The 10,435-nt window shown below is 40.4% G+C and overlaps 1 pseudogene; it reads left to right on the top strand.

Annotated features, from left to right (window-relative positions):
• Positions 1-641: 641 nt before the first annotated feature.
• The window catches only part of LOC149181018 (BAG family molecular chaperone regulator 1-like), a 43,337-nt pseudogene continuing 33,543 nt past the window's right edge, over positions 642-10,435 (top strand).

The following is a 10,435-nucleotide window of genomic DNA, read 5'->3' as shown; positions in this document are numbered from 1 at the left end:
GTGGCCAGCAACAACCTCAGTTCAGAATTAAGCAGCATGAACAAAGAGTACAAGAGCCGGCAGCCCAGAAACCGAGCAAGACGCCTCTTTTGCAGAATTTTGTGAGTCAAGATTCAGATGAAGATGCTGATGTAGTAGGGGACCAAAATCACTTCTTTACTCCTGATGATCTACCCATTTACATCACTGAAGAAGAAGAGTATGGAGAAATTTCAGGCGCCCAGCAAGATGAAGATTTTATCTTAGCTAATGATGCAGATTTAGATGATTACCAAAGAGGATATTTGAATGCCTTTCCCACTCAACAGAAGCAGTATTCATTGAGAAACCGAGATGTTCCTATCAATCCGATTCAGAAAAGAAAAGAAGCTACAGCACCAAAGACGAATTCACCGATACCACAGAAGAAATGAAAGGAGACAATTGATCCCACAACTAGCAAGATATCAGCAGTAGAAAGGACAAATCAGGCAAGTATAATCAAAGATAGGAGAGAAGTTCCAGTCAAAGAAGTCGACAAAGTTTCAGCATTTAGTTTGGAAAATGAAATTTCCAAATTAAAAGTATCTATTCCTTTGACTGAAATCATGAAAAACAGCAGCTACCGAGGTCAAGTCTCTAAAATTCTGAATTTTGATCCCATGTTTGACACGGTGAACGTTGAAGATGATCAGCCAGAATTGATATTTGGGCCAGCATTGGATGGTAAGTCCCCTGATAGTGATGTTCCTCCCTTTTATATCAGTTTGAGATTGCATGAATATGTTTTGCACAATGCTATGTTCGATTCGGGTGCTTCGCACAATTTGATGCCAAAGGCGATCATGGAGAAGCTGGGGTTAGACATTACAAGGAAATATCATGATTTGTATTCATTTGATTCCAGCCATGTAAGATGTATCGGGCTCATCAAAGATTTGCTTGTTAGCTTAGACCAAATCCCAGCGAAGAATGTCTTAATGGATGTGGTTGTGGCAGACATTCCTCCACGTTTTGGTATGCTACTTTCAAGATCTTGGGGGGCTAAGTTGAAGGGTACTCTACAGTTAGACTTTTCTTATGCTACAATTCCAGTCTTCAGTCAAATGAGAAAGCTATATCGAGAGAAAAAGATGAAATACATGATAACCAGCAAAGAGAAACCAACCAATCATCCTGTAAATTATGTACATACAGATTTGGAGTCATTTGTTTTATTTGCTGATAGTTTTAATGATCTAGATAGTCAGTTAGTTCAGGCGGAAGATATACCAAAGATCACTGAAAATTTCAGAGAAGTTCTGCAAAAGGAAAGAGGAGAAAAGCAAGCTACTATGGAGCAATCAGCTGAAGATAAGGAGCAACAAACAGAAAAAACAGAGCTAACACAATTTCAACATTTGGAAGAAGATGAAGATGGTCTTTGGACCATGGATTTTGATGGCACAGTAGGTAGTGATGGTGTTGATATTGGTGTGTGGATTCGAAGTCCCTTTTCCGCTCAAGACAAAGTTCCAAGCAAGGTGAGAGTGTGTTCCTATAAACTAGCATTTGACTGTTCAAATAATGAGGCGGAATATGGGGCTCTCATTGTTGGCCTTAAGATTCTTAGAAAGCTAAAAGCGAAGAAGATTGCGGTCTATGGTGATTCCGAGTTGGTGATAAAGCAAGTTAAGGGTGAGTTTCAGGCCAAGCATCCTCGTATGAGGGCATATCGAAATGCAGTCTTAGATATTTTGAAGTTATTTTATGATCATACCTTGACATGTGTGCCTCACATACAAAATGGCGTTGCTGATGGACTTGCTAAGGCAGCAAGCAATTTAAAAATTCTGATGAATTCTAGCAACAAGTTTGAGATTCATGTGAAACATCGTCCCACCATTCCAGACAATCAGCGATGTTGGCAAGTCTTTCAAGATGATGAAGAGATCAATCAGTTTCTGCAAAATAAGGGTAAGTTCAAAGATACCTCAATAGATACTGAACATGATGATGGTAGTGATAATATACAAGTAAATCAAATGGACGTGCTACAACTTAATGACAACATTATTCCTAAGGGATTGATTCCTTTATAGGAGCTGTTTGACCAAGATGATGTGGCCCGAAAACCGACATTAAGAACGATTGAAAAAGGTGTTGAAGAGGTAAACATTGGGACAGTTGAGAATCCCAAGCGAGTAAAGCTATCAAAGTCATTGTTACCAAAGGTAAAAGCAGACTATGTGAAATTGTTGTCTTTATTTTCTGATGTTTTTGCATGGGATTACTCAGATCTAAAAACATATGACACAAATATCATTCAGCATACTATTCCTATTAAGCCAAATCAGAAGCCTTTTCATCAAAATTTGAGGAGAATCAATCCAAAGCTGCTGCCATCAATTGAAAAAGAGGTAAACAGATTGTATAAGTCAGGAATCATTATGCCTATCAGATTTTCAAATTGGATATCAAACTTGGTACTAGTAAGGAAGAAAACAGGTGAGATCCGTTTATGTATTGACTTCAGAAATTTGAATAAGGTGTCCTTAAAAGACAATTATCCGCTGCCAAAAATGGACCATATACTGCAGTGAGTAGTTGGAGCATCAAGGATGTCACTACTCGACGGCTATTCAGGATACAATCAGATTTTAGTACATGAAGATGACCGTGACAAGACAGCATTCACCACTCCATGGGGAACATTTCATTATGCAAAGATGTCGTTTGGTTTGAAAAATGCAGGAGCCACCTTTCAGCACGCAATGGACATGGCTTTCGCCAATGAGAAAGATGTATTTTTAGTTGTTTATCTTGATGACTTAACCGTGTTTTCAAATTCTGATGAGGAACTTTTGTATCATTTGAAAATTGTTTTCCAAAAGTGCAGAAAATATGGCATTTCACTGAATCCGAAAAAGAGTCTTTTCGCCATGGATGAGGGCAAACTTCTTGGCCACATCATATCTAGAGATGGCATCCGTATTGACCCTGCACGTGTTGAAGCCATTCAACAAATTGAACAGCCCCGGAACAAGAAAGAAATACAGTCCTTCAATGGTAAACTGAATTTTCTGCGTTGCTTCATTCCAAATCTAGCAAAGCATCTTAGAGAAATCACGAGCATGCTGAAAAAGGACAGTCAGGTAAAATGGACCGAAGAGGCGATGAAATCATTTAATTTAGTGAGTTTAGCTCTTTCTTCAGCTCCTATTTTGATCAGCCCAGACTACACTTAGGATTTTATTTTGTTACCATTTGCTTCTGAGCACACTTTGGCAGCTGTATTAATGCAGAAGAGGGAAGGAGTTGAAAAGCCCATTGCTTTTTTTAGTCGGATTATAAGAGATGGAGCATTGAAATATAACATCATTGAGAAGCAAGCATTTGCGCTTGTAAAGGCCTTGAAAGATTTCCGTGTGTATATATTGCATTCTCATATTCTAGTTTATGTTCCTAATGCAGCAGTTAAAGATATTTTAGTACAGGCAGATCCAGAAGGCAGGCAGGGTAAGTGGATTGCTGCGTTGTTAGAGTATGATGTGGAGATTAAACCAACCAAGCTAATCAAAGGTCAAGGACTCGCCAAGTTAATGGCTGAAACGAATTTGCAAGTTCTAGACATAAATTTGATTGCTGCCATGTCTGATGAAGATGAGGAGAATTCATCCGTTTAGGTATCTGAAATGTTTCTTTCTTCTCCTTGGTATGGTGACATTTTATATGTACTTCAGCATTTGTCTTCACCTCCCGAAATGCCTAGAAACAAAAGTAGAACATTGAAATTGAAAGCTGCAAAATTCTGCATACTAAATTCTGCATTGTATTGGAAAGATCTTGGTGGAATGTTATTGAATTGTTTGGTAGAGGAGGAAGCCAAAAGAGTTGTGGAAGACTTTCATAGAGGTGACTATGGAGGTCATCTGTTTTGGAAAACCACAGCAAACAAGATTCTAAGGGCAGGTTATTATTGGCCTTCATTATTTTCAGATGTATATAAGGCTGTTATGAATTGTCATGAATGCCAAATTTTCGAAGGGAACCAGAAACTACAGCCTTTGCCTCTCAAACCAATTGAAGTCAGCGCACCTTTTCAGCAGTGGGGATTGGATTTCATCGGGGAAATTCATCCGGCATCATCAGGACAACATCGATGGATATTGACAGCCACAGACTACTTCACAAAATGGATTGAAGCAATTCCTACTCGACAAGCCACGGATGCGGCAATTATCTCTTTTCTTGAAACCAATATTTTGTCACGTTTTGGATGTCCAAGTAAGTTAATCACAGATAATGCAGCAGCATTTAAGTCAAAAAGGATGGTTGAGTTTTGTTATAAGTACAATATCAGCTTGGGACATTCAACCGCATATCATCCTCAAGGAAATGGATTGGCGGAGTCATCTAATAAATCTTTGGTCAATATCATTAAGAAATTGTTGGAAATCAGTAAAAAGGGCTAGCACAAGAAGTTGATAAATGCACTATGGGCTGATAGGGTGAGTCAGGAAAAGTCTATTGGCATGTCTCCTTTCGAGTTGGTGTACGGAACAGACAAGGTTTTTCCAACTTCGCTTGCTGTCCCGGTAGTAAAATTGCTTCAAGAAGCGGGATTGAGGAAGATCCTATGCAGAGAAGGATTAATCAGATGATTCATTTACAGTAGACACGGGAGGAGGTATTTCAAAACACTTGCAAGTTGCAGGAGCGCATCAAAAAGATTTATGACTGCAAAGCAAAGGCGGACACATTTCAGCTAGATGAGGTAGTTTTGAGATGGGATGCTCGACATGAAGACAAGGGAAAGCACGGCAAATTTGACAATTTATGGAAGGGTCCTTATAAGATTGCAGCATATCGTGGTCAGAACGCTTTTCTTCTCAAGGAAATAAGTGGAGATGATTGTCCTGGAGGGCCGATCAATGGTCGGCTGCTGAAGCGGTACCATTTCTGAATATTTTCTGCTCTTTTCATCATCATTGTATATACCATTTTACTTTTGTTCTATTGCGTGTGTGTACTGATCTCTCATCTTCAGTCTCGGGCCCGCAGCGAAGGCTATAATTCTGGAGATGAAGGTTAGTTGGTTTAAGGTTTGTCGAGTTATTTTTATCAGTCCTTTCCTTTCCATTTGTCGAGTTGAGGTTTGTCGAGTTATTTTTAGGTCAGAGTTGTGTCTAGTTTTCAGTCAAATCTGCAGTCAATAAATGTGTCAAAGTTTTGTGTTAATTGTTGAAATAATGACTCCATCGCCCAATGGATGAAAGCACTGGTCTGCTCTCCTAGAGATCTACTATTCTTGGCATCTCCAAGGAGCCACCATCCCCATTGGAGCCAATGTTAAAGTCAGTCCTTACAGCCCTCCGACAGAGATCTTTTCGCTTTTGCATATCATTTTTAGGTGTCTCGCTTGTTCCACTTCATTGCATTCCGCTAGGGGCATGCCATTGACTGACGAGGGGTCTGGTTGTCTTGTGTTCCCTCATGTTTGTCCCTGTAGGGTTAGTCAAAAATTCTCTAAAAGTTACAAGTACATGGTCATTGCATTCATCACCATACATGATTAGTTTTGTTAAAAAGGGTCTTTAGTCCTAGAGTCTAGGGTTTTGAGTCCCATGCATACACATACTAAAAGCCCACAGGCCATGAGGTTGGTTTCAAAGGTTTTCACTTAATATGTTTCCTCATAAAGCATTTTAAAACATTTTAGTCCAAAAACTCTGTTTTGGACCTAAAAATTGTTGATGTAAATAATTATATTTGTTTTATCTCAAAGGTTTTCAGAGCAAGCCTCTGATCTTCTCCAAAGCCAAAATGCCAGATCCCTGCAAAAATCAACAAAAATGATCAGTCCAAACCTCAGAAAAGCAAGAAAAATCAAGAAAGCAGTGTTGTATTAAAAGACCAAAAGTGAAAAGTGCCAAACCTTACAAAGTGGGTTTTTGAAATCCATTTAAATCAAACAAGATATTTTGTTTACTTATAAAAGGGGAAAACAAGTCTATTTGTTCACCAACTATCAAGGCAAGAGTGTTTTTAAGCATTGGAAGGTGAAAGACCGTGTTTACAAACCCGTGGACATTGTTACAGGTGTGCACTGCTCATAGAAAGTGCAAGCTACGCGTTGGGCAGTGCGCTGTGCAGTGGGTGGTTTGAGCCAGTGCAAAATTACACAGGCGTTGCGCGTTGGAGCGTGCGCTGCGTGTTGGGGTGGCGCGCTGCGCGTTGAATCATAGCCACGGGAAAAACTTGCCTATGCGCCCAGATCGTGTCTAAACACCTCCAAAGCTCCAAGTAGGTGTTCTATAACTGATTCAATCAATTTGATAGTGTTTATAATGTGTTTGAAGAGAGGAGGTGATGTGTTGGGTGTAAGAAATCAAATGAAACCCTAAGCCCTTAGCAAAAAAAATTTTTAAGGGTATTAAAGGACATATGGCTAAGTGGTTAAGATTTTTCTGCCCTTCCTTGGTGAAACATAGTTCCATGCCCATGTGAAAGCTTTGAGCCAAACAACGCTTCCTATTTTGGTCCATTTGTCAAACTGTCCTTATGACTATTTTAGGTCCAATACACTAAAACAGAATGTCCATTATGGCATAAGTCTCTGATATTTCGGTTGGTTTTGAGCATGTATTGAAATAGTAATTTCACCACACCTACAACCTACTATTGCAGACAACATACATTTTGCAGACATTGTGTTTTCAGAGCTATGTCAGACGCAGATTCATCATATGAGCAGGGGTATGACAGTGATTCTAGAGCAGAGGGTAATGTGCCACGAAGGTCTCGCAGAGGTGGCAAAGGTGGTAAGCCTCGCAGGGAAGAGCCTACTTCTTTAGATCAATTGCAGGCTTGCCCGCTTGCAATGGATTGCTTTCGTCGTCAGTCGTGCTATCGCTATTGTGAGCTAATTTCACAAATTTAGCATCATTGTGAATTAGCTCGTTTGTTCATTCTACATTTACATGATAGCCATGTAAACCTCGCCGAAGTTGATTTCATCTTGTCACCAGAAACTATTGTAGAGGCCACTGGGATACCAAATGTTGGAGAGCAATGGAATAAACGTCAGCAGTTAGAGAAATCTTACTATCAGCCATACATCAAACCTGGGTATATGAGGCACTTGAGCAGCATTTTTCCTTTTCAATACCTGAATGATCAGTTTGCACCTTTGATGAAACTCATCATTCGGTATTTCAGTTGTGAGGGCAGATTCTCCCGTCTTTATGTGTACCATGTTCGTTTGTTGATGCATTTTACAAGGGTATGTATAATGAACATTCCATACTTCATGTTTTTCAACATAGAGAAGATGGTGCCTCTTGTACAAAGGTAGACCCCAGTACAGCAGCATAACAGTATTTATCACTACGCGTTGATCAAGATCGTAGTGGTTCATCAGTTGGCACAGCAGGGCATCACTTGGGAGGATTTTATTTCTCGTGACCTTTTCACAGCGTCACAGCCACCTCCTGAGATTGTTCATGATGAGGGAGGGCCTTCACATCAGTTTGACGTTCCTGACATAGAGCATGTCAGCGCTCCAGCATGTGTGACATATTAGCGAGGACACAGGGCCTTATTTGCATCTACACGACGAGTACTATCTCCACCTGGGGTGGAAGGGGTCTCGTTGACTTCATCAGCACGGCGAGTATTATCTCCACATGGTATGGAAGGGGTCTCGCCTTCTTCTTCAGTATAGGTACAGGTTCAGGACAGAGGAAAGGAGCCAATTTACGAGGAGGGCCATTCAGGTGGTCATGATATTGGTGTTGCATTGAGTGATGTGGAAAAGACCGAAATTGATAGATTAAATGAGAAGTTGCTGAAGGTAGAATGTCAGATCAAATACTTGGAGTAGCGCAACAAACAGTTAGAGGACGAGCACACACTTATAGAGCTGCAACGAATCCGTGAAGACCATAGGTTGGCCCGTAAAAGACCGGGTGATTTGACACCTGTTGCGCGGCAATTTGTGCTTGAGAAGGTCAACCGACACTTGGAGGGGTTGTTGGTGAAGGCCAATAGAGACAAAGACTTGCTTCGTCACATGAAGAATCATTACTGGGCCCGCATGCATGTTTGCAAAGCAAAAATGAAGATCCTTAAGAGGTGATTGAGCAAGGCACTTAAACGGCGGAAAAAGCCCGATCCACTCCAAATTTTGGCCGAGGCTTCACTGGTGGGGCACAATACATGATGGACGGTCATTACTCCGAATTTTGGCAAATTCGGAGAAATTTTTGTCATTTTTGAAAATTTTGTCCTCAAAACAGGTTTTTTGGTTCAACGCGCAGCGCGCTACCCCTAAGATTGGGAGGTCCAAATCACAAATGGTTTGCATTTTTGGATTTGTCATAATGAAATGTACCTGCTTAGCTATTGCCGAAGCATTTCATCGAGATCTGGATGGTCAAAAGGCTCAAAAACACCATGAAAACCACCTTGCTGCCACCTTTTGCCACAGCAGGAAGTACCTCTGGGAAAATGCAGTTTTGAGGGGGAAAATGAGCTCCAAATGGGAAAATTCCACTTGGGTTAGAAAGCAGACATATAGGGCTTTCCAACAAGCCAACCTGAGCTCAATTTGGATGCCGGAAATTGCCTCAAAATCAGCCTGAAAAGTGCGCTGCGTGTAGAGATCAGGGCACTGCGTGTTGAGGATTTTGGCCAATTTTTCACCTTCCAGCTCAGGAATTCGGCCAGTTTTCACCAGTTTTACTCCTTGATGTAATTTTTGACCCACCATGATGTAAATTGATGTATGTAAGGTAACATGGCACCTATCTACTTTCTTCTAGATGATTCCTTCATAAATTAGCAAGAAATTAATGTAATGAATCAGTTTCCTTCTTTTTAGAGGCAGGTTGTTTTGGTCACCTAGAATCTTGCTCCATGTTTAGAATTGGTTCAAACTGCTCCTAGAAGGAGGAGCTCGACCCCTAGAGGTTAGGGAATGAGGTTAGCTTGATCTATATATGTAAATTTTCATTCAGTAGCACAGGTTGGACTCCTGGGAAGGTTTTGGACACTATTGTACATATTTTTCATATTTTGGCTAAGGGAAGATCAGAGATTTTGCAGCACCTGTTGGGATCCTTGTGGCTTTGTGTGTTGATGGTGTGCTTCTTTCTATAATTGTAAGTTGTTAATATGTATCATTTTCCTTCTTTCATCTTCTGCAATTGAACAAATGAAGTGTTAAGGTAGAATCCATAGATTGTTATGCTCTGCCTTTAAGTTTGTTTCATTTTCCATGTTTTTGTCAGTTTGAAGAGGATCCATATTCTCTTTTGCCCTCTTCAACTCCTTGTCATTCTGATCTGTCCATTCACTTGATCGAAAGGCATCAAAAATATTGCCTACCTCGCCCCAACTCGATCTCTGCAAAAATCTGACCTCAATCCCCACACCCAAAATTTGGTTTTCCCGTTTCTCCAACAAATAACCCAAAAATCTAAAACAAACCTTCCTATCTCTTTACTAGCCTAAAATCAGCATTAAATTTGAGTCATCTCAGCCCCTTTGAAGACCTTTTGCCGATATAGAGCCGGAGAGAGTCCTCTCCTGTCCTCGTAGGGCTAGCTACGAGGTTGACCGTGCTAGGATGTTGCCTCGAGTTTTGCCTTCCTCAGCCTGAGGCAGATTTGAGCGCTAACACAATCCATGAAATGTGAATAGATGACTTGATGTCGAACAAGTCATGGAAACCTTTGATCGAAGGTCAATGATGCAACCTATCGTCGAAGGCGAGAAACCTGCCATTGAGGCATGCAGATTCCAAGGTACTGACGATTTCTAGATCATCTTTCTAGATAATGAGCTGAAGTCGATAGAAAGTGATCCGTCATAGGCAAGCCCACAACATGAAATCATAGATCAAGTTTGAAGAAATGTGTTTGCAAGGACTGACTCAAGGATGGTCAATATGGATGATAGATATTTTGCAGATGAATGGTTTATTTGCACTGACCTCTTGAACACATAACGACACTGCAGATGGTTTGGTGACAATTGACCCAAAGCTAATACCCAGAAACTGGCTGAAAACTTTCAATATGGTTTGATTAACTGTTAGGCAATGGATTTCCCAACCCAGGTGAACAAAAAGTGTCGTGTTCAAGTGTGGTTGAATGCTTTTCTGAGACACAAAGTATAACAAACAGGTTCATTTTTCTCTATTTTCCCCCACCATTTCTGGCAAGTACCTCTTTATTTTTGACAAGCTTGAGGAGGATAACATTTGCTTGGTTATAAGCTCATCCTTCGGATGAGTCCAACTTAGTTTACAATTCAAACCCTAAAAAGGAGTGGTCCGTTCCTGTTTGTAATTGAACAGATCCTTTACTGTTAAATTTTAACGAGTCCAGTATAGGAGAAACTTGGCGTTTTTCAATTTTAGGGAGTCAGAAGAAAAACTTAAGAAAACTCCATGGTTGTCCTTTTTTGTAAA

The sequence above is a fragment of the Pinus tabuliformis genome, chromosome 3_2 (assembly GCF_031772625.1).
Source record: "Pinus tabuliformis cultivar Carrire ecotype Pingquan chromosome 3_2, CPIR1, whole genome shotgun sequence".
Classification (NCBI taxonomy): Eukaryota; Viridiplantae; Streptophyta; class Pinopsida; order Pinales; family Pinaceae; genus Pinus; species Pinus tabuliformis.
This window is presented reverse-complemented; position numbering and strand designations above follow the sequence as displayed.